General features: G+C 47.5%; 1 protein-coding gene and 3 pseudogenes across 8 annotated transcripts in view; 1 reads left to right on the top strand and 3 right to left on the bottom strand.

Moving 5' to 3' along the window:
* Positions 1-25,288, top strand: part of LOC149369680 (uncharacterized) — a 133,126-nt gene that overhangs the window by 34,077 nt on the left and 73,761 nt on the right. The window lies entirely within an intron of this gene.
* LOC149369683 (uncharacterized) lies at positions 7,374-8,001 on the bottom strand (annotated as a pseudogene).
* LOC149369684 (uncharacterized) lies at positions 8,133-8,793 on the bottom strand (annotated as a pseudogene).
* LOC149369685 (uncharacterized) lies at positions 9,396-10,289 on the bottom strand (annotated as a pseudogene).

Consider the following 25,288-nt stretch of genomic DNA (forward strand, 5'->3'; position numbering starts at 1 on the left):
CACCTGTTCTCCAAGCTCTCTACCGCAGAACTCGACAGCTATGATCGGGTCAAACAGACCGTTCTGTCCGAGCTCCGACTGTCCCCAGGTGACTGCCTCAGGCAGTTCCGTAGTGCGCTGCCAGCGCCAAACGAGACCTGGCAACACTTCGCTTCGCAAATTGAGAGCTACCACGCCTTTTACATGTTGGCGCGGGGAATTAAGACACTCGAGGATCTCGCTGCACTGAACGTGGCAGATCAAATGAAGCAGGCGTTGAGCACCGAGGCATACAAATATGTCAAGCGAGAGGAAGGAGATAGCTGGGTAAAGCCTCACGAAATAGCGAAGCTGGTGGAGGCGTTCGAGGATTGTGAGGGGAAAGGCTCAGGAAAGAAACAAATGTTCGTGGCCAAAAGCCCCTCGGGCGCCCATCAGCCAGCATCTTCGAAAAAGGCAACCTTAGCTTCGCGGGAAAAGCCGCCTCCTCCGAGGATGCTTTATTTGCAATGGCCCACATTTTGCGCGGTCATGCCCTAAAAACCAGGCCACTGGCAACACGCACAAGAAAAGCGTAAACAGGGTAGCTCAAGGCAAATGTAACGCAGCTGGCAACTACGGAGACGTAGGTATGGATATGGCCGAGCAGAGCGCTAACGTGGACATTCAGGCCAGCGCGGAGCCTCCGAGGACGGAAGGACCAGCCTCTCTGGAGTACGTCGACTTGAGATGCGGCGAGGTGGTTCTGAGAGCTCTAATAGACACAGGCGCTGAAATAACTGTGATCAAAGAGGGCGCTATACCGAGCTACCTAACGGAGGAGGTAGGAAACGTCACGCTCGTTGCCGCTTTTGGTGCTAGAGTGGAGGCTAAAATAGCTCGAGTGCCACTTAGCATAGCAGCAGGCGAGGATCGGCATGTTAAAGAAAGCGCGCCACTGCTGTGCGCTGTAACGAAGGAGCTGGCGTCCAAAGAGGCAGACTGCTTGCTCTCCGCTGAGGCTTGGCAGATGCTTGAACAGGCACGCAACAACGCTTATCAGATGCGAGATGCCCGGGGAGAGAATGGAGATTGTTGACACGCGGTGCGCAGATAGCTGGGGGGACGAAGACCCTCCGTCGTCGGCAAGCGCCGAGACAGAGCTGGCAACGGAGGAAGTACTCGTTGCCGCGAGCGAGCTGCTCCCCGAGGAAACAAGAGCGCAAGAGAATGAGGTGTTCCGCGATGCGCAGCGGTCGGACGAGAGCCTGGCTGATGCCTGGCGCCAGGCCAAAGCGGGTAGCCACTGGATGTTCGTGCGGGATGGGCTTGCTCTGCCACAAAGACAAAATTGCCGGCTTAGTGTACGAACAGTTAGTGCTGCCAAGGGAAAGGAGAAAGGAAGTACTGATTCTGGCGCATGAGTCCCCGTGGGGAGGGCACCTCGGGAAGAGGAATACCGCAAACAGAATTAAGATGAGCTTCCACTGGCCAGGAGTCAGTGTGGATATCAACGAGCATTGCCGAACCTGTCACGGGTGCCAAATGAGATCCGACCGCCGAACAATAGATCGAGTTCCTATCACACCGCTCACGCGGCCTACGTACCCCTTTCAGGTAGTGAACGTCGATGTGGTCGGGCCGCTGAGCAAGGGGACACATCAGCAAGGGGACACAAATACGCACTTTGCATTACTGACCTTCATACACAATGGCCAGAGGTAGTGTGCCTGACGTCGCTTACAGCACAGAAAACGTGTGACGCGCTCCTAGAGATTTTCTCACGCACTGGCGTACCAGAGACAATATGCAGTGACCAGGGTACTAATTTTGCGGCGTAGATGACGCAATTGTTCTGTGAGAGAATCGGCAGCTCGCCGCGGTTCTCTACTGCGGAGCACCCGAGAGCAACGGTTCCATAGAGAGATGGAACCGCGTTTTCAAAAACATGCTGTATCATGTAATCGACAGAGACAGGCGCAACTGGGACAGATGCGTACCTTTCGTGCTCTGGGCGTACCGGGAGGTACCGCGTGACATGACGGGAGCTTCTCCCTGAGTGATGACATTCACTACTGAATAAAATTATTTGTATTTGACATTTCATGCAAAAAAGTAGGCTGTGTGCACGTTAAGCACATGCAAAAATAGTAAAATGGCATGCACAACGACCCTATAAACTGAGTGACATCCGTTTCAAGCTGTTTTGACCGCTACCTTTGTAGAAAAAAGGGGCACATATTTGCATCATTGACTTTGTAAATAAAGAACTATTAAAAGGCAGTTCACTGATTAAAAAATGCTCAAAAGTTCAAAAATTTTACAGACAAAATTTCCAGAGGCTCGTCGAACTGCACACCTGCGGATGTAAAGCGCACAAGACACCAAGGAACCCTAATTACAAAACATGAAAACACACGGAATGCTTTGTTTGATAGTTCGGCTGTAGTCGGCACATAAAATATGGCACGTCGGTCCACCGTTGGCCGCACTTGAACCAAGAGGGAGAATTTTTACTTCAAGTGACAGAGGCGCAAAACAATTGAAATAGGGATAAATTTTCCCACAAAACTCTTTCCAATCAACACCTCATACTCTCAGTGACTGTGATATCTGTACTCGGAAACAACTCAAGTGTCCAGCAGCGCATGCCCCTCAAAGGAGGCTCTCCCTCCAGCCAGTAGTGTGACTGGCTTTGATGACGTGGAGGTTAATCCTCTACTTTGAAACTGGATGTTTCTGGCAAGTGTCTCAGTGGAATGGGATTAACTGCAATGTCATGCCAATTGGTCAAGGCCTTTGCATGGAGGGTCTCCCTTGAGGGGTTTTTGCACAGCACTCTTGAATTTTATCTTACAATAAGGTTTATACTAGCCGCAGTGGTGGCTCAGTGGTTATGGCACTTGGCTGCTGACCTGACAGATGCAGGTTCAATCCCAGTCGCGGCGGGTGAATTTCGTTGGAGGAAAAATTCTAGAGGCTCGCCTACTGTGCGATGTCACTGCATGCTAAAGAAGGCCAGGCGGTCTAAATTATCCAGAGCCCTCCACTACAGCGTCCCTCATAGCCTGAGTCGCTTTGAATCGTTAAACCCCATAAAACATAAACCAAATACCCTAGCAGCAGTACCACCGTGTGTTACCCGACAACAACAAAAAAAAAGCTGCTGCGATTTATCAGCCCTCGTATTCCTTCAGTACCAGCATGATCTGTACCTTGCACCTGGCTGCGGCCTGTCTCCCCATCCTTTCTAGTGACAGCCCAACCGATAGGCCAAATGCCTCATTCTCTGACAGTTTATGCTGCAGGTGGGACAGTAGCTGCTGTTCAAACACATCAGTACTCCCTTTCCTTTCTTTTGCCACCTGAGCTGATGGCTCCCTAGTTGGCTGGGAGAGGGGTGGTGCCATCCGGCCAGAAGCAGGCTCATTCTCAGGATTAGGCGGCTCTGCGGGCACTGGTGTTGCTGGCACATCTCCTGGAATGCTCTCAGCAGGCGATGTTCTGCTGTGCATAATGTCATTAAAAATGACCTCTGGTGAGGTATCACTGTCCTCTGCCACTGCTGGGAGCTTTTGGAGGTTGCGCGTAGTTCTGCAACAAAGGAACAAATATACATATCACTAATTCAACACCATGTTTTAGGATGAAAGAGAAAAATGCAGTACCTGCAGTTAAAACAAAACTTTTCAATGCTGTGCTTAGTGGCAAGTCAGCTTTCCTTCCCAACCCTAACAAGCTATAGACTCCATGCGAGCAAAGAAAAACACGTTAAAAACACAGGCAGACAGAAAAAATGTCCAGAAGTGATGGGACCACCTAGTAATTCTTCGGGAGAGAAAGACAAGTGACATAAGCTGCCGTGCACTTCCCAAGCTACTTCCTTTGATTGCCTCGAAAAGTGGTGCACCTAGTGAGGTCCAGTTGGCATGGCAAACTTTTCAAATGATACATGCATAGCATTTCATTCTGAACCTGAAAAACTTGTTTCTCCCACAACACAGACGTGCAACCAAGAGTGAATGCTATAAATTTTACTGAAGATCACATTTTTTTTCTGTAATGCACACCAGTAACAAGACCTAAACAACATATACTAAGCTCCACAGCAGTGGAGCTTAGTAATTTTTACACACTTTCTAACTTCAACTGAAAACGATAAAAGCGTCATCCAGATCGAGTGCGCTTTTTGTGAGTATTTCTTTTTATTTGCTTGCATTGCTAAAAGCGCGATAAGTAACCCATCCCAAACATTTTTTAATTCTTTCCATGTTCCGTGCGGGTCGCAAAACTGTTAAAGTAAATCTAGACACCGTGTTCCAGTACATAAATAAAGTGGTAATCGAGCTATTTCTCGTTATCGCACATTCAGACATACGGTGCACGACTCAGCAGGTGTTTTTCTCGATCTCGCACTCTGATCAATAATCTAGCTACAAGACAAGGCGTTCGGTCATTTCCCCCACTGTGTTAAGCAGCCGCTAGAAGGCTCACTTTCTTGGACGGCCGCAGTTTCTGTAAAATTCCATCGCCTGCGAGAATTCCCACGTGCTCCTTGAGACGCAGCCGCTGCCACTCCGCGTCGCCAGGTCCATTGCCTTCGCCTCCCGAGTGTATCGGTCACGCAGGCGTTTCCATAGTTTTTGGCAATCTGCCACTGAAAGCAGCACACATAAGGGAAACAATAAAGGCATTACACGTCTTCGATCCGTGCATTAAGACAGGCAGTGCACAGTATGCACTGCAAATGTCGAGTCAATGAGACACTCAGCTGTGTCGAGGCCGCATAGCTTCCGGATCACTTCCCACACATATCTTTTCCTTTGCACATCGCTGTAGTCCAAGCGTTTTCTGTCGTAGACGCAGGGATGTGCGCGGATTCCCTCAAGTAGCCGCTCCACATCACTACATGACGGCTCAGCGCTGTCCATTGGATTCTCGATATACGAGGGCTCGCTGCTTCCGCTGTAACTGCATGCCGCCATTGCCTCTCCCTCCCACTGTGCGCGGAGAATGCTGGGATGCGTGGCGGGCGCTGCCTGGCGTGGTCGGCGAGAAATAGCTGATAGGCTATTTGCGCGTCAGCGACGTTGGTCTGCGCCGGGTGGCGCTGGTTACGTCCACTGCGTCGTTGCGTTGAAGTATAGACATCGGCTTTTTGGCAGCGTAACGTCTAGGAGACTGACGCGCGAGCGCGCGTTACGTCGGACTATATCTACGCCTTTAGAGTGTGGCGTGGCCAGTTCAAGCAGTTTATCAGCGACCTCTAGGTTTGCGATCTGTCTGTTCCGCAGACCCGCAAGGAGATCACAGCATCGGTCGCGGTTCGCCTCTACCAGCGGCAGTGTAATTACGCTTCCCGGAGGGCATGGGACAAATTCGCCATCCTCACTGCTCTGATTCTGCTCATCAACACCGAAGCTTATCACAGCGTTGCACGAGTCTGAGTTTTCCGGATTGGAACAGCCTCGCTTACCCAGCTGTTCCGCTGGCTTCTCAGACGCTATGGCCTGTGCCGTGGATGCTTTTTGAGCCATGCCGCTCTCGCCACACCCTGCCTGGCATGTGGGTGCTTCAGATGGCAACAAAAGGTTGCACTGGGCAACCTGGTCGGCCGAGCAGTTCATGTTACGCTCATCAGTGACATTAGCCTCGCTATAACGTGCTGTGCTGCCTCGCAGCGCTCGGCCTGCCCCCTTCTCATCACTGGTCGAATGTTTCCCAGGCACGTCCGTGGAGCTCACCTCCACCCTGGGAATACAAGACTGCCTGTCGGTGTCAACAATCGTGGTTGACTGCACAACTCGCACAGTCGCGCTGTCTGCAGAAACCTGTGCTGCCTGTTGTCTGTTCTCAATTGGAACCAACAGAGTTCTGCTGCTGTTATTCTTTTCATTCGCCACATCGATCAGGAATTGATCAGCGTCCCATACGATACGGTACGACGGCAACTGTGCCGTCTCAGGCAGTACACTAGCCGCTCTCTGTGAGCGTTCCTCCTCCTCAATTCTCTTTCTCTCCTGCCGGAGGTTCTCTTCAGCTGTTGCTAACTGACGCCTCAGGTCTCGAATATACACGTCACTTCTCTCTTTTTCTCTGGCTCGCTCATGGCCATATCGATACCCATAGCCATATCCACTTCGCCAACTGAATGTAGCCATTGTGCTTTGGTTCAACCCTGCGGCTCAAGCACTCCATAGGCAAGCGAAGTGAGAATGGGGAAACTCACTCTGTTGTCTGGCACCGATCATGCCCCCTGCTGAGCAGCAGTGGCTGGTTGCGTCCGTAGGCGCAGATGAGTGGCCGGCATCCAGAGCTCGCAGTTGTCCCATCACTTGCTCCTGGCAGACGATGTCAACAAACGCAGGTGCTGCCGAAGTCGAAGCGCTTCGCTCCGTCGGTCTCGCTTCGCTGCCTCTTAGCGCTGTCGTGGAGTCTTGACTCCGAGGCCTCTCAAAAAGATGTCATTTCAATTAGACCTTGGTCTGTGGGGCTGCTCACCAGAATGTTGCCCCGTCGATCTTCAGGAAGGTACTGCCTCCAACCGCTTTGCAGAAAGCCGCTTAGACGATCCTGGTCACGGCACCAGTTAACTTGAAAACATTAATCATCCTGGTCACGGCACCAGTTAACTTTTTCCAGATCGTAAAACGTCGTCGGAATGGCCGGTTTGGTCGGGTCGGATGCTCGTCGATGCAACGAACAACAATGGCACGAAGCACTTCGCGTCTTCGTCCGCTCGTCCGGCGACACGTTGCCGGTTGGGGCAGCAACTCCAAACTTCTTGAGAAGCAAAACTTGTTTATTGAAGGCAGGACCAAATACGAGAACTTAGAGAAAAAGGCGGTTAAAAAGAAAAGGCTTTTTAAAAGAAGGGCTGTAGAAAAGCGGCCGAGACTGAGACTCGGTGCGCTCCTCTTCGCTCTTTGTTGGCAGTGGTTTTTATACCTTCGATAATTAGGCGGAGCTTTATTAAATCTGCTCTCGCCCAATTTCAACCATTACCGCTGTGATGGCACTGTACATACAAGTGGGCGGAGCCCAGTGCTCGCCAGAGCCCGACTCTGGAGGACCGCGCACTTTTCCTGGAACGTTCGCACTTTTCGAGGTGCCAGCAAAGTCGAACTCCACCGCTTAACGCGACAGTCGGGTGGTTTCAGAGGGCGCCGACCTTATTGTCCCCCACCCCCACTTGAGAGCTCATCTCTTTTCAATGGGAAACTGTCGCTGAACCTCTGGAACCCTGACAAGGCAGTTCACGGTCTGCTCCCCGTTTCCCGTGGCCTTGGAGAGCGCCCGAAGCGCGCGGCGCGCTGTCTCCATTCTCGACCCCTCCAGACTTCTGACGGACACGGTAGTAATCGGCGAGAGGGGGAAAGAAGCTACTGGTGCCGTAGGCGTCTAGCTTAACAGGGCTATTCTTTCGTTAATGAGAAGCCGTAATGCTTGTCGAGTGGCTCAATGCCAGAGAGCTCGCAGTCGGAGTCGCTTTCTTCAGCGTCATCTTCACTCAGCTGGATGATGATGGGTTGAACGTGCTCACTCCCAGACGTGTCAAGTCTGGACTTTGCCTCCAAGTCCATCACGTGCTGAATGCTCTTCCTTCAGTCTTCCGCTGTTACGTGTTTGATTTTCTCCCTCAAGATGGCGTCGGCTATGGACAGCTTGAAGTCTGTTGTCCGCAGCGCTGCCATTTTTGACCTTGGTCCACACAAGCTCAATGAGATTAAATTCACACTGGTACGGTGGGAGCCTGAGTACAGTGCAACCGGTCCTTACAGCTGCGTTGTCTACGATGTAGCTCAGAAAGCGTGGCTTTACAGATGCCACCAGCTCAAGCAGCTGCTTCTTTTACATCCTTTTACCGTATGTGATGTTCTTGCTTATGAGCCACTCCTGTATCGTTTCCTTCTTCCAGGCCGTTATCGGCAATTTCTCTTCTCGCCGGCTATGGTAAGGTGCATTGTCTAAAACAATGACGCTACCAGCTGGCAACTTCTGCAGAATGTTATTAAACCAGCCCTCAAAGCGATTGCCGTTCATTTCCTCATGATAGTCTCCTATGTTTTGGCCTTGGAATACATCCAAGCAGCCGTTGATGAAGCCATCCTCAATGCCGATGTGCGTGACGATCAGGCACTGACCTTTCCCAGAAGGTTATTATAGACCCATCATCAGGCCATTTGCTCGATTGAACAGGCGTCTATGCTTCGGCACCACGGTGTCTGTCTACACAATTGACCGAGTGTGTCCCGCCGTCACCCATGTCTCGTCCAGGTAGAAGATATTTTGGCCTCCTGCCCGGTAGTGCTCCACGCCACGGAGGTAGCGATTCTCGGTGATGTCATCCCGGTCGATAAGCGAGTTGCGGCTTCTCTTTTCGTGCTTGAAGCCAATCTCGGCAAGCAGGCGACACACAGTACACCGATGATAGGAGTACACAGTGATGAGAGTTCCATATGCTCTGAGAACTCGGTAGTTATCTTCTCGACTGTCGGTATCTCGTATTGTGCACACATGACCTCAGCGCGCACAACGTGAAGCTGTCAAACTTCACGCTGCATCTTCTGTTCTCTGCATTGCATGGGCACTTTTGCGACGGCGTCATCAGTTTGCCACCCGAAAAATGCGAAGCTTTAACTTCCTCCCTCACCCTGAACACAGTCCTTTCGCTGACACCGAGCATGTTGGCGGCAAACTTGCTCGTGTCCTCTATCCGGCGTTCAGGCTCCCCGTTACGCCAAACGTGTAGCAGTGGAAGATCATGTTGCGTGAATCGCTGTTCAGGATGTGGCCGCTCTTGTTCTTGCCGAGGCTCCTTGGTGGTGTGGTCATCGATGCGACACAAGGCTCGTTCGGCAACAAAGAATCGCGTTCCGATGTCACCTCGCTGGGCTCCATGGCGGAAAAGAATGCCGTGCACGAACTCACGAGATCGCAGGTTCGTAACCGCCAAAAAAAAGAAAAAGTACCAAATAAAAAATAAGCCTAACACATTAAAAAATAACGTTGTGAAAACACACAAAAAGTATATACGAATCTTATGCTATTGAGCCAGACTGCTTTATAATTACACGCCGGGTGCCGTCGGTCTTGCTCTGTAGCAGACGACGCACAGCATTGTAGAAGGCACGGAGTTATTTTTCTCTTGCGATCCGGCATGTGCTGTAGCATTTCCATCATGATAGTTTTACCAAACCACTCATCAAGATACACAAATCTGATTTATCTCGAGAAATACGCGTTTTAGAAGCAGCCGCCATTTTTTGAGCGGGACTATTTCTTTAGTCGCGGAGGCAATTGGCTGCTGTGCTTCGGTCATCTGGGCGGGGACTCTCCTGTCTTCTAAAGCTGTACCCGACTATAGATGTTCTGAGGAATGCTCGATGTGTTCAGTCCTGAAGATGTCCCGTTCGGCACAGCTGGATCAAGTCTGCTCATTTGGGTTGTTGTGGAAGCACTGTAGAAGAAAAATGAATACGACAGAAATGACATCATGAGAAAATGCCAGGAAAATTTTCTTGTATTGTCAGCACAGACTAGCAATAGTAAACAAGTGAAATTAAACCACAAGAACTTGACATACAGCGAAATACACTTAATTTTGCAGCAAAACTTGTGTGCTTACCTCATAACACTCACCGTTTCCCACATTTGATGCCTGCGATGCACACAGGATGCCAGTCCGCAGTAACTTTTCAAGGCCGGAGGCGACAGCTCTAGCGTCTAGACAGTCATTGCAACCAGCTATTTGACACAAAGCACTGAAGAGGACCTCAGCCGGATCACTTGACAGATTTCTCGTGAGGACATAAAAGAACCAACTCTCCAGAAAGTACTTAATACAAAGAACAGAAGACTTGCTTGCGAGCAGCAGTGCCTCGAAAGTTTCTGCTCTTAGGAATTTTTTCCACTTGATTTGCAGGCACTGTGGAGACTCAAGGTACTGCGGGAATTCGTCCTCAAGCCAGTTCAAGCATCCATCTGTTGCACAGAAGAAATGCATCTTGTCGGGCTTGTTTATCTGTCGTTGGCCACATTATGGATAGCAAACCACTTTTGGATTGCCTTCTTGAACTGCACAGTTGCACCAGCATTTCTGAAGGGCTCAGCTTTTAGGTGATAAGTGGGGAACTCCATAAGAAAGGAAACTGCAGCAGTCGCCTCATCTGAGAAAAGCTGCACTGCCCTCCCAACTTCATTTTCTCGAAATTGCTCGGCTCCACGTGCTTTTGAGTTAGAAACGAACAAGCTTCACAATCTTGTTCTTCTGGAGTTCATAGAGCTTCTTTATGAATAATCCCGTTAATTGGAAGGCTTCCATCAGTCATTTCACCTTCAAGAAAGAAATTTCGCACATTTTTTATGTTGTGACATTGGTCGAAGGACAAAAATAGTGGCCTGCTTGGGTCACATGGGTGCTGACAGCTGGCTTCAGCGATCCATTTCCTAAAAGCGCATCATAGTCACATTAATTTTTTGGTTGTCTTGACAGCTGGCTTCAGCGATCCATTTCCTAAAAGTGCATCATAGTCACATTAATTTTTTGGTTGTCTGTAATGATTCGTACCACATGAAGACCACACTTTTCGATTTTGATTACATGCTTTTTCAGTTTGTGCAGCATTTTGCCACTTAGCCCGTTTTGTGAAGAAGCCGCATGGAATTTTGTAAGATGTTGACAACCCCGCAGCCACAAAGCACAACACCGTATTAGCAAGTACAACATTGCTTACATTTTATTGGCTGATGGTGTCAGGCTTTGTTGTTTCGTGACGGTCATATAAAAAACAGACGAACACAGGAAAACGAGAAGAAGTTAGGAAAGAGACTGGATTACCAACTGTTTATTCAACGGAGAGGGGCTCGAATATATACAGGACACTCGGTCAAATGATCATCACTCAATCACCATCTTATCAATCAACCGTCATGGCAAAGAAAAGACCTGAGGTTACAAAGCCCGTATGCACCTGCTTTCATCAAAGATTGTCACAACACACTGTGCCTAATCCCAGCGAAAAAATCTTAGCAAAAGCAGTGTCACAAACATCATAGCAAAAGCAGTCAACATTTCATAGCAAAGGAAGAGTCGAAAAACAATGAAAAGTAATAAAACCATAAAAACAGCAACATAAAGCAATAAACAACAAAAAACCCTGCAGCCCCTAAGCAACAGTCAACAGAAAAGAACAGGCGGCACTAAACTTCACTTCAACTGTAGCTGCTAGCTGTCGAGTGCTGATTAAAGAAAGGATTCTGTGAAGGCAGGTTCTTTCCTTCGCAGTGCAACAGAAGAGTCACTGCAGCAAGTATCGCCTTTTTTTGCAATATGGAAGGCCCCGAGTACCTCATGCACCACCTATTGCCACGCCACTCCTGCCCAAAATCCTGGTACCACCAAGCCCTGGCTCACATTTGCACTTTTTGCAGTGAAGGGCCAAATTAAACCCGGTTCCCTTTTCCAAAGTGCTCCCATGCTCTATCATTGATACAACGGCTCGTTTGGCCGATGTAGACTGCTCCACATGTCAGTGGTACTTCATAGACAACACCGGTGACAGCCGGCCAGCAAACATTCAACCTTTTCACAGCTGGGAAAAGAGACAACCATCGAGTTGGCACGTATCTCAAGAAGACAAGTATTCTGTGGAGACGAAGTCAAACATCAACCGGAGGTTGTGAAGCCACTTTGAAGACAATGAAAAGTGGTTGTAAATCGGTGACAACACTCTCAATGTCAGTGTTGAGTTTGTCAGCTGCATGCCAAGCACAGTTGTGCAGTACATGTGCAACACAGTTCGCTTTGGTCAGACCGGGGACTTCTTTTGTGATCATGGGTTACACAGAGTTGTACTTCCCGTAATTGATGCTTGCATTGTCTGCACAGTAGGCAGATATACCTTCTTAATGTCATGACCAGCTTCCTGTATCCTCGTCTATATTTGCCCAGAAATTGCAGTAGCCGCCTCGTTGTGGTCCTCATAAAAATCGAGCACTTTGTTCTTGATCCCATGCTGAGGAATAAAGAATCTGACAGCCAGAGGATAAAGCTTGATGTTCCCGTGGTTTGCGGCATCTGTAGCTATGGAGGAGTAAGGTGTCGTGTCTGGTGACCCTTGGTGCATGTTGGGTGCTTGCAGCGTGCTGATGCATCGAGTAACAGATGCGCAGGAGCCAGGACATTTGTCGCAATAGCTTGGCACTTGGTTCTTCCAAGGCAAATCTACCTGGCAATTGCGTAGTCTGGGCATAACACAGGATTCATCTTTGCTCCGCAGTCTGTTGATCGGTAAGAATGTTTGTGCTTAACGGTATGGTACACAAATGTTGCCTCAGCGGCTGCAACCTTGTTGGTGTTGCTAGTGTCGGCGGTGTTCACAAAAAAAGACGTTGATACTCCAGTCATGTTTTCTCGAACATTCTTCGAGTGATTTTCACCTATTGAATGCCTTTTAACATTGAACTCTCCTCCATGCGAAATTGAAAATACCCTTTGGCACACCTTGCATTGAGCCTGGAGGCTGTCGTCTGGGGTGGCCGTGACCCAGTCGTAGGCGCTTTGGGTTTGGCGTGTGCAACCATCTTGCGTGTTGCGTTAGCAAAAAACGCAAACGCTATATTAAAACTACCTGTAGTCTTATAAGAAGATAAACCAATCCTGAAAAGTTAATCAAAATTGGTGCACGAGTTCAAAAGCCGACTCTTAGCCAGGCATCTCCTCTTAAATTGAACAACGGATGCACTGCAGCCATGAGTCTGGAAATGAGGCCACATACTTCCAGTCTAGGATGGGGCATCCCATGGCCTCATTTTCAGTTCATGTGTGAACTGACTTTCAGGAGGTGAATTAGAGTGAAGCATTTGCAGCTTGGCACTGAGTAGGTCTACCGCTTTTGGTGCCGCCTTGAATCCTAACTTTACTGTATTCTACAAAACATTTGCGCCTTTAGATTTGTTGTTTTGCAGCAAGAAAAAGTCAAATTACATCTTGAAGTTGCGTGACCTCCGTTTTGTCGACGGTAGTATTGCTTTAACCACGACGTAAATTATTGGTGCTACAGATCTGAGGATCAAGTAACTGCAGATCTGTAGAATGGGGGAGACTTGTTGGTAGGACAGCTTTAGATTTCAGAACTTACCGTAGTGGTTGCCTAGCATCTGCCTCGAATGTGGGAGATGCGGGGTTTGTTCCCCAGTGCCACTGCACAATCTTATACAATTTTCCTCCACACAGTATCGCTGTCTCCAGATGGGCAGTATGCACAGTCTTGCATAAGAAAATTATGACGGCACACTGCTGCTTTTACCATATTGCTTAGTAGGTCAGGGTCTCTTTTGCAGCGCAAAAAAAAAAGGAACACCTATGTGAAACGAAAATGCCAGTGGCATTTTCAATGTATTCACTGCTTGGCTTTATTGCGGTGAAGTGCTTGGGAAACGGGTCTTTGATGACATCGCCCTTAGTAAATGAAAGCGTCTTGTTTCATGGCGCTGTTTGAACACTGATGCTCTTCCACCATAAAAAATCATCATCAGCTTTCTGAGCTATGTATTTTAAACGCAACAGATTTTTTTTACCTATTTATTGGCACGTAAGAGCCTTGGCCACTTCTTTTGCATAAAACATAAATGTAAAATAAGCCTGCAGCATTACATGTTCTCTAATCACTTGCAAGGCCAAATTTCTTGTGTATTGGAATATTTTTTCTGCGCTGTGTTTGACTGGTCTAATGTCAAGAATGGAAATGTAAGACTTTTACGTTGCAGTAGTGTTCCGGAGTGGACGGACAGTCTTTATTATCTCCATTAGAAGTAAGTTTTCGTAGCACTTGGCCATCGAGGGCATGGAACAAAGCTTGGCTGATGTTGTGGTAGAACAGAAAATTCTGGCTTCCCCAAGTGAGCTGTCGTCACAAAAGGTACACAGTCCTCGATGGATACAATGCATTGTGTCTGATGGTGCTTTCTTTTATGTTGGGACGAATATTCGTCACTTGTGAAGTGTGAGGTCATCACAACCTGCTGCTCCTTCTGCTTTGTCATTACATAAGACTCTGTAAGGAAAGGACAAAAATTGTAAATTTCATTGCATATATGGGGAAGTAAACCAGTTATACACTATCATCAAAATCACAAATGAAAGTCGAATGAGCAGCTTGCCACATTCGTACAGAACTCATCCCCTGGGGAGCTCCGAATGTGACCTAGGCTTCTTGGCATCTTTTATAACTGGTGTTGTTTTTTAGTTTCTGTACGTTGCCCACACAGCTTTGTATTTGTTAGTTATTCATGACGACTCGACAGTGGAAAAATACTATCTTGAAACTGAATGATGCCAAACTTTTTCCTCATTGAAAAAGACATTAGGTGTTGTATGCTGCTATGTCAGTTAGGCAAATGCCATCGATTAGGGGACCCCAAAAAAGTGCTGCATTATCAGGACAAGTCAATTGTTCTTGAAAGCCTTTGAATTTCGGAGCTTGGAACCAGCATGAACCCTGGTTTGGTATTATAGACGCAGGGATGCTGTTGTACGACGTCCAAAAATCTCTTGATGGTCATACTACTAGTGAAGGATGCCTACTGTGTCTTCGTGAGAAGCAGTTGTTTTGTTCTGGCAGTGACTGGTGGCAGCAAGGGAGGGCGCTCGGTGTGGACGAGTTTGGCGTGATCGATGTGAATTGCAGACCGCTCTCTTTGGCACCAGGTGACGTCCTAGCGTGCCAGGACCCGCCAACTGCATCAGCTGTTGGAAGCAGCTGGAGTGTAGTGCTTTGGCCGCCGCCGCCATGCCGTGTACACGCCTTTACTGTTTGCCACCGATCACCATCTTGTACAATTTTCCTCCACACAGTATCGCTGTCTTTTAGGGGAATGGCAGGGAATTTTAGGGGAATGGCAATCATGTAGGCATCAAGAACGTTTTACTGAAGTTATTTTATGTCGGCTCCGCATTGGACACACCCACCTCACGCACAGCTTTCTGCTAGCCAAACAAAACAAACCTCTCTGTGAAATGTGTGGTGCTGAACTCACAGTGAACCACATTTTAATTTCATGGATCAAACTAGAAGAACTAAGAAAGAAATATTTCACAACATTTTACAGGGAAAGCATCCCATTACACCCCATGTTACTTTTAGGTGATCGAGCACTGGTTGACATCTCATGTATTTTTAGGTTTCTCAAGGAAGCCAGCATTTTAAACAAACTCTAAGTATAGAAAGCTTCACCTTTAACAAAAACTCTAACCTTGTGTTTGGCGAATCATAGCCTCAGTTGCTTTTGCGCCATTAAAATCAATATAGCTAACTAATTAGTATCGCTGTCTTCAGATGGGCAGTATGCACAGTCTTGCATAAGGAAATTATGATGGCACACTGCTGCTTTTACCATATTGCTTAGTATGTCAGGGTCTCTTCTACAGTGCAAAAAAAGGAACACCAATGTGAAACGAAAATGCCACTGGCATTTTCAATGTATCTTTTTGCCTTAGAAAGCCAATATTTGAACTTTTCTTCTTTTCCAAGTTTTTGCCAGGGTATGGACGCAGTAAGTTTTGAGAGGGAATGCTGCTTCACCTGCGATACAGAGATGCCATCTAGATGTTGACGAAGGTAAACCGAGCATTCTGTCTTAGTCTGTTCTTTGATAATGCTCTTTAAAAATAGCACCGTTCGGGAATCTTCCTTCTGCTTTAATGTCAACTAGCACAAAACAATGATCAGCATCTACCATGCAAGAAGCACAATAGAGAAAAATTTCTTGTAGCTGCAGGAATCGGAGCCACTATTGTCCGAACACCTGATGGCCAAATGCTTGCTGTGCATGCTCCCAGCGTATTTGGGAAAGTTCTGTTTGGTGCTGTGGGCGTGTCTGATGTTTTCCCTCTCCTCCCCTTTTAGTGCAAGCGAGCTTTTAAGTTCAAAAATCACGTCACCATCTTTTGTGCTGGCTGGTTCATCGAGCTAAAAAGGAATGTATATTGTAATGAAATCAAAATAGCCCCGCAGTGGGCGTCTGCCGCACACTCTTAGAACTAAAAGAGTGCACAGGAGTGCCGAGAACACACTTTGGAGGAGTATTCGCTTGTCCCATATTCCACTCCTTTTTCCAGAATAAAATACCAAGAGATGCTCGTCATGGTTATTTTCCTTGCCAGGCTTTTAGTTTCATTATGCGTGTGCAGCCCTGCCATTGTGGGCTGGTCTCTATTCTCATCGAGCCTTAGTCTTTGTTCCATCCTTGCGCAATGCCTCTGACAATGCAAAATATGGCATTTTTAAAAATTTATTTTGCTTTAAACAGCTACACTTCCTACATTTTCTAACATAACTGTAAAAAATTCATAGCATATCAATTAAAGCACAGTAAAATGTAAGATGGCATTACCACCTAGTGACAGCAGCTTATTCATGCAATCAAAAAATACGCTGCACCCACCTCTCGCTCACTGCCTAGCGCTGGGTAGACATCAAGTAGCTCTTCCAAAGCTGGTTGTTTCTTAATGTATTCCCTCCGAATCTGAGAATTTTTACCCATTGACTGTCTGATCTTGGCATTTCCACCTGCAATGTTAATTTCTTTCTTCACCAGTTCAGTGTTCCCTGTAAGGCTTCCTTCATTGTCCGCATTCAAAAAGGGAGAATTCCAAAATGCTCTCTGCAAATTAAAAAGTAGACATTACACATGTGTACACATACAAAAGATATCACAAAAGACTTAATTCAGTAGTAAAGTTTCACTAAGGTTTATTATTGGCTTTAGACCAATGCCTATCAGGTGGCTGCCGGGCTAAAATTTTGAAAATATCCATACCATTTCTCTGTTATAATATGCATTACAACTGTAGCCCTTATGTGAAATTGCTTCATACCTCACCCAATGATATCCACAGAATGGCACACCTAGCTTTCATTCGCCCTCAGCTGGAATACACTTCTAGATAGCGTCCACGTCAAATTTATCTAATTACAATGCTAGAATCCATTCAAGACGGGGCTGCCCCCTGTCTGAAAAACAGCGGACAGCCCCGTCTTGCATGGAATGTCTGAAAAACAACTAGCTGAGCAATTAACTCACATAAAGTATATTATGTTGTATATGGTTACATTTTTGTTATCTGCAGTTCCTTTGGATTTCTCACAGTTTGTATGTTTTCGCTGTACAACCCCTTTTACTGCACAGTCTCTCTACAGAAGGTATCCTTGCTCAGTCACCCCGACTTCCGCTTTCACTGATGCAGACACAATAATTCAAGGCAAACGTAACAGCCCTCGAGTTTGACTGCACTGCCAAATAATGGAAACGTTCAAGAGCTGAGATTAAGAGTCCCTCCAAGTGGAGTAGCTTGATATGCAAGATCGGACATGTCTACTAACTTGAATAACTAACTAGCTAGCGTCGTCTCCAAACATGATAATTTCAGGTTTAGAATCAGTATATAGATAGCATCATTTATAAACATAACAAACAGTGGTTCTGATGTGCTGCCCAGTGACAGCACAAGTGCAGAAAAAGGCACAAGATCAGCCATTTCATTAATTACTACCATTATTTGACAATGAAAGCCAATGGCTGCAAAGCCGTTAAACTGATCATTGTCTGGAAGTGTTGGAGAAGTCTGCACTGAATTCCAGTGCCACATGTTGCACGAAAGCAACAGCAACATATCAGTTCTCACAATAAGCAAAGGACCCACATTGCACAGTTCGCAAGCATAATTAATTCGTGTAACATTTAAAAGTGACAGCAATAATTAACACGCATCTACACAGTACACAAGGTAGCAGCTGACCTGTAGCATTCGCGCCTGACCATACAGTGATAGGTCATGCGCCTGTGGAGCTGTGACTGTTCCGAGAATTTTGCTTGTCACAACTGCAATTGCCTCAGGATAGACATTTAATTGTAGTAGCTCTTTTCCACAAAGAAACAAGAGTGCAGGTGACAACTGTGACTTTCTTAGGCTCTTTACATAGGTTTATCTGAAATGGTACGTATGCCCCATTCCAGGTGACACCCGTGACATGCTACATTTCTGCTGCCTTTGAACCTGCCAAGTTTTGTCCCGGTGCGAACTTGTCTTGCACATGTAGTTGCTCTGCCTTTTAATATAAGTAGGCATATCCTGACGAAGTAATCGAAACAGCAAAAGTCACGAAAAGAACGTGGTTCCTAAATGACTTTTTATTTGCCTGATCAGTTTTTACAGTATATGCAGGCAAATAAAAAGGCGTTTATCTCATCAAAACTTTTCTGCTGAGCACAATCTTTAAAAACGCGCGCAGAAGGAGAACACTTGCGACACTTACGAGCTTCCCGCGGCTTCATCTGAGGGGGTGCCTTCAGCAACCAAGCAAACATCAACGACCCTGATTTGGCAGCAGTCTTCCAATACCGTATTCTCATCGACGTCGATACGCGTGTCGAACGCCTTGCTCTACACCTGAAAGTGGGAAGAATAAAACTAATGCCATGGACATACCACTACTCACTCGGATGTGACAGTAAAGGCTGGTGTATGTGCGCGATGATAAAAAAAAAAGATCAGCAGCTGTCACAAAATTAATGCACAAGAATTTATGTATAACAAACTGTGGTTAAAGCACTTCCAGAACAAATGACCCCCTATGTGTTTCCGCTGCTTTGTACTTATTTATGACAGCGAGAACTGTCACAGCTGCGCTTTCAAAAATTCAGGAGCTTTATGCACAAACGTGGCTTCCATATGCACGTCTTGCAGCACCAACGCTTCCGAATTGAAACGACCGATGAAACTAACCCTTTCCTAACCCTTTCGCAGAGTTAAATCTTTTTTTCAGAAATGAACCAAATATCCCGGCAAATCCTTTTACTCGCTTTACATAGCGTTTGTATAGTTCCCTGACTTTTTCCTACGTTCGGAGTGAACTCAGTGACTAGAAAAAGTCTATTTCCCAAAGCCTTTGCATCTAATGAGAGATCCTAGAAAGCCAGTTAGACGTGTCCGTATGTAGTTCACGTAAGTATATAGTAAGTGCTTCCGCGAAAATACAGTTAAACGCAAGTTTGAATGAATGCATGGCGAGCGCTCTTAGCAAAATGAACAACGGCCTCGCTGTAAATTCTTCTTTGTGGCATAAGAAAATAATACGAGTTGCTTGCTGCGATATGCAATGCTATCTATTGTGCAGCCTGTGGAGCCGCATGAACGCTATCATTTGTTTGTTAATTCCTTTGGCGGAGGAGTAAAACAAGCACTGAACTCTCTTCGGGTATGCAGGAGTAGAAAGGCCATTTTACTCTTTTTTGTCATGAGGAGTGAACAGACCTTTTCACTCTTTCTCATATGTAGAGTGAGTAGATTGAGGCCTGCAGGAGTAGCGGGGCTCTTTTACTCTTACTGCAGGAGTAGCAGTTCTTAGAGTGCATGCAGACGTTGGTGAGTTGCGACACCACGGGTACCTGAGCATCCGCAGGGACATCCCCGCAGGGGGGTGATTGTGAACAGTGCGTCACCACGGACCCGAGCACCCGCGCTTAGCCGTGCGTGGCATTGCCGTGTCCGGGGAAAAGGGGACCCTGGTGGTTGAGCTGATGCCGAGAGTTTGGACCCTTAAGGCCCCTCGGCGGAGGCAACACACCACTTTGGCCCCAGCTTCCCGTAGACGGCACCTCCGGCCTGACCCGACTGGGGGAAATCGGCAGTCGCCTTTTCCTGTCCTCCCCTCTATCTTTCACTGTCCTTTCTCTTTCTTACAATTCTCCTGTCTCCTCCTCTCTTCTTGATTTTTTTCACTTTTCATAGGCGGCTAGGGTTAACCTTGTGTGGCGAACTACCCTAGGTTTTGTCATATTTGGTTATAGCAGTGGTGTACAGCTGGCGTGGGCAGGGCTTGGTTTTCAAGTTCCTGTCCCGCCCCCTTGTTGGGCTCCATGGTGGGTGGCTGGCACCATGGCCGAAGAACATTATTTTTCATGGCTTCTCTTACATCAAATAATGATCGCACCCCGAAAAGAGTGCGGACCGAAGACCTTACAGCCCAATGCTTCCAAAAAACGGGACAAACATTTCCAAAGTACCACGTTATCCACAGTGAAACTGAAAAAACTGCCAGAAAATTGTCCCCATTCATGGTTTCCAAATGTCTGACCGATGACTTGGGCACGGGCTACAAGTTGTCAAAAATGCCTAGCGGTCACCTGCTTCTGGAAATTAAAGACAGCAACCAGCACTCCAAACTGTCCAGCATAGTTTCAATAGGGGACATTCCTGTCACAACAACTGCACACCGATCCTTGAACACCGTTCATGGTGTGATATCAGAGTTTGACTTTCTCGACCTGACCGAAGACGAAATGTTTGAGGGTCTCAAAGACCAAAATGTCACAAATGTACTTCGTATCAAAATCAGAAAATAAACAAAGAAATACCAACCAAACATCTCGTCCTCACTTTCAACTCCAGCACACTGCCCTAATACATCGAAGTAGGTTACTTGAAAATCAAAGTCCGACACTATGTTACAAACCCGAGAAGATGTTTCAACTGCCAGCGATATGGCCATGGGTCGCTCAGTTGCTGTAGTCGACAAACCCGCTCAAAATGCGCATCACATGAGCATGTTTCTGAAAGCTGTGAAGCTGCAGTGCAGTGATCCTCTTCATCTGCAAACAGGCCTTGGTCGCCGCAGGGCAGAACGAAAGGTGCTGGTCGATGTCCAAGCCAAGGTACTGCACCGTTTTACGCCAAAGAATTGGAGTCCCGTCCAGTCAGCACCAGAAGTGGCTGCCTCGTCGACCGCCTGCCTGAACGCGCTCCAGTTGATGATGGAATACCAGCGTTTGGCGCACGCCTCCTCAGCAGTGGGCTCGATAAGGATGGAGTAGTGGTCCGAGCCCCAGAGAGGTGGCGATCGGTGCCATCTCACCTCGGTGCCTCTCGATGCGAAGGCATCGTCGATACTGGAGCCGGGTTGTCCGCATCGTCGAAAGGTGGGCTCGCTAGTGTTCATTACATTGAGTTGTACAGTTTCTCGTTCCATATTGTATACATTTATGAGTCAGGTTGGAGGCTAGCTCTTGATATATATCTATTCGAGCCGATTGTTTCACTTTGGACTTTTGTGGGATCGGCATTCAGAGGCACGTCTTCGTTTCATTTCTCATCGCGCAATCTGCGTCCAGGTCAAACGCTCGCATTGATGCACTGATGCTTTCACCTTCACAGCTCGTAAGCAGCCTTAAGTGCCGTCTTAGTGTTCATGTTACTCAAGAGCCGTGCTGTGTGCACGTGCATTCCCCACATCATCGGTGCCTTGTTACCGAACGTCAATGAGATACTTTGCATTTTTCATGACGACAACACATGTCCTAACAACATGCTCCAACTTACATGAATGCAACAAAACTACAACAGAATTTAACTGTGCTCCATAACATTTTGGTCACATTTCATTGTCTGGTCATTTACTTCCTCTTCATTGCACATAGGTGCCAGTTTTTTTTTTAAAGAACGCTTGGTCAGGATAATATTCAATAACAAAGAGAGCACAATATGGAAAGGCTCCATTTTGGAAAATAAGCGCATTGCGCTTGAACAAGAAAAGCTGGACCATGGGAAGCAAGAATGGCGGACAAAAAGAAGAGAGTGGGAAGAAAAAAGCTGCCTCAGAATGTAGATGTTTGCCTGTCTCTAGGAGCAACTTCAGTGCCAGTCGGAATATAGTGCATGATATAGGCGCATATTTGTTGCGCAGCGAAATGCGTCTTTAAAGTTGATAAAAACTCTCCTGCAGCCACCAAAGAAGTTGGCAGAGACACTTAAAACTGCTTACGTTTGAGAAGGCGTGAGCCCACCTGTTCAGTTTTGTGAACTCGGTTGCTGCGCGCTATGGCATGATGTAACTTGATGCCACGCAGCTGGCAATTCTACCTCTGCACGGCAGATTTTTGTTATTTTTATTCAATATACCCCTAAAGGTAAAAATAAATGGTAAACAGGCCCTCCTTTGAGGGTATTAAATAGGGGGGAGGTCACTGTAAAACAATTGGCTATGGCTTAGCGTAGGTTAAGCCTGGATAACAGCGAAAAGCATCCATACTGCGGTGTCGAAATTACAGCATGGACGATGTGAAAACTACAAAAGAGACCACGTCATGCTTTACCTGCCATTCTGCAAGGAAATTGACATACTGGGTGGAAATCATTCGGTTGTTGCAGAGGAGTGAACACTTTGGTCTTTGCCATTCACCAGAAGGGAGCGTTAAATCGACACTTCTTCGACCACCTTTATAGCAAGTGTGTGTATGTTGGTGTTCTTGGGAGCGTGGCCTCTGTAAAGCTACATGGTCGGCCGAAAGAAGAGAGAGAGAGAGAACAACTTTTATTTAGAAAGCCTGCAGAGTCGGTTAGGCTCCCTCCAAGCAGGGAGGACAAGCTTTTACCGCGACGCGGCCACTACGTCAATCTCGTGCATTGTGCTCCTTGAGGTCTTGTTACGTCCCTCGCTACTTCCACGGGTTCGAGAGGGCCGCCGCCCCCTTCCTGGGGGTGCCGCCCCCCTCTCCTCGGTTTCGCTCGGTCGCTGCCTCTCGAGAGCTGCCGAGACCTTCTGGACGGCCTTGAGTTGTGTCTTTTGATCACAGCTCCTCGTTGCAGCCTCTAGCTGCGGCGGGATCGTCGTCTTCTCGCTGGCTTCGCGCGGATTTACGCTACAGTCCCAAAGGATGTGAGCCGCGGTGGCTCTCTCCTTCGCGCACAGTCTGCATATGTCGCTCGCGTGCACACTCGGACACACGTGCTTAGCTAGCACCGGGGTGAGCAGGGACCCCGTCTGTAACTGTCTATATAACACTGCCTCCTTCCGGGTAAGCCCCGGGTGAGGTGGCGGCATAGTCTGTCTGTTCAGTCTGTACCATTTCACTATTTCGTTGAAGGTGGTCATCTTGTCCTTGGCACTGCGCCGCGACCAGGACTCCGAGTCGGCCGTGCTTTCAGCCGCGCGGTTGGTTAGTCCTCGCGCGGCCGAGTTGGCCGTCTCGTTGTGGTTCACGTTTCCGCGTTCCGACACGTCACTGCCCATGTGGGCCGGAAACCACTTGATCACCACAGGACTGTTGCGTCCGATGTCTTCGGCCTTGCGCAGTATGCGCGCGGCCTCACTACATACCCTACCCTTGGCGTAGTTCTTCACTGCCGTTCTAGAGTCACACAACACTGTAGTACATCCGGGGTCGGAAACGGCCAAGGCAATGGCCACCTCCTCCGCCCGGTGCGCTTCTCGAGTCCGGACGCTCACACGGAAAGAAGATGCTCAGCCATTTTCACAGTGTTGGGCATAGAGGCATTCTCCACCTGTTCTTCTGGTGCTTGGTTTAGCCACAAGAGAAGGTGAGCGTGAGGACTTCCTCTGTGCTGGAACTCTATTCTCTTAAAACTTTCCACGACATGGTAAGGGCTAAATGGGCTGATCTTTGGGTTGCTCAAAATTTTCATAATTACTTGAACCATGCATTGAAAGTAGATTGCACATATCGCCGGGTCATTGTTCACTAATGTTGCGGCATATTGATTTGTCAGTGTGTCTTGGTCAATTTCAAGTTCTGCTGGTTTGACCTGAAACTAGGCGTAACTGTTCAGCGTCTTCGCTGGTTGCTGTTTCGGCATCCCTTTGCCGTCGTTTGGCGAGGCGAGCCTCGCATTCTTCTGCCGTTTCAGCACCTCGCTCGGCCTTGCGCTCTCGTATATAACCTCTGGGCCAACTTGCAAGCCACCACTTCGGGATCTCCGTTCGTGGCGTGGCGTGTGCATTTCTTCTACGAGCGCTCTAATATATATACCTCGCAGCGTTATCAGATGCGCCGCAACGAAGGGCGAAAGGAGTGCGAGAAGGTGGCGCATGCGCAGTAGCGTCATACGAGGAAGCCGAGCGTGCACCGGTGCACACTCGGTAAACATGCACACAGCGCTCAAACGACGGCGAAGGGCGACCAACGGAGCCGCCACCGACCACGTGCGCCTCTCCAGTGACGTGACGCGGCGAGCTCGCGCACGTGCAGATGTTACTAAAATTGATCACGGAGTGTGCCAGACCCGATGTTGACTAGCCTAGTAAAGCTTTTCGCTTCAAAAAAATATGTATAAGGAACATAATTAACAAGCAAAAGAACAATAAACAGGCTAGGTATGACGTGGGAATAATTAAGCACAACAGAGTAAATAAAGAAGCAGGTGATAGAAAACAATATAACACAAATTATAGGTTTAAATAAGACAATAAAGCATAAAGGAAATGAAAAATGCTACTATAAGGCATGAAATGAACAGAAGTAAATGCTAAAGTACAGCAAGTGTGAAAAGAAACACATTTCAAATGCCAACGTCGCTGCAGATGAGATCAAGAAATGAGGCGTTAGATTCAATGGCTATGTGCGCAGGTAGATAGTTTCACTCTATGATAGTGCGTGGTATGAATGACTTCACAAATGCAGGCGGACAACGCGTAATACGTTTGACTTTGTGCATATGGTCAAGCCGCGGAACGAGGCTGGCTGATGGTGATTAGAAAATTAGTTGGAAAATACTGCCACTGGCGGAATTTGTGCGATCCAGGTTGCTGTTTCTAAACAACCTCACGCGAGCAATCCTTAATTTAACAGTCACCAACCAGGTTGCATGAGAACGCTATCTTTTATGGGTATCGAGTGTTGGTAACACACACAGACGGATTTTTGCTAAATGGGGCAAGTAAGGCTTGCGCCTTAGTAAAACTGCACACTGCTATGCAAGCTTCCCGAGGCAACGAAGCGAACAAAACCAAACTGGGTGCTTAATTTTTGCACCTTTATTCTGGTAGGCGCAAAGTGTCTCTGTGCATCTTTGGCACCATTCTTTCAGTTCATGGCTGAGTATATCTCATTGCAGGTACTCGTGCAATGAAGGGGGCGCAACACATTCCTGCTTGGCTGCCACAGAGGCACACGTTTCAGTTTGCAAGGATGGTTGCACTTGATAATATGTGGCATGTTCTAGAGCAGAAGTGTTAGTTTTTTTTTCTCTAGGTCAGAAATGCCTACGAACTCAGTTTTTCCGAAACCCCATTCCACAGCTTGGCGCACTGTGTTCATTTTGGCATTAAACCGCTGCTTTTGCCAACTTAGAGATGCACCAGCATGAGCAGTGGCCACAGAGGATATGCAGGGTCTCCGTATATGATGCAGTCACCACCATACTACACCAGCCTCTTCAGTTTCTCATACAGCGCACTTACTCACGGCATCCCTGTGAAAGACATTACAGCGGACCATTTCTGGAACCACCACCGTGAAGTGCAGACTTGTCCGT

Source organism: Amblyomma mixtum, chromosome 1 (assembly GCF_055824585.1).
Source record: "Amblyomma mixtum isolate Tamu chromosome 1, ASM5582458v1, whole genome shotgun sequence".
Lineage (NCBI taxonomy): Eukaryota > Metazoa > Arthropoda > Arachnida > Ixodida > Ixodidae > Amblyomma > Amblyomma mixtum.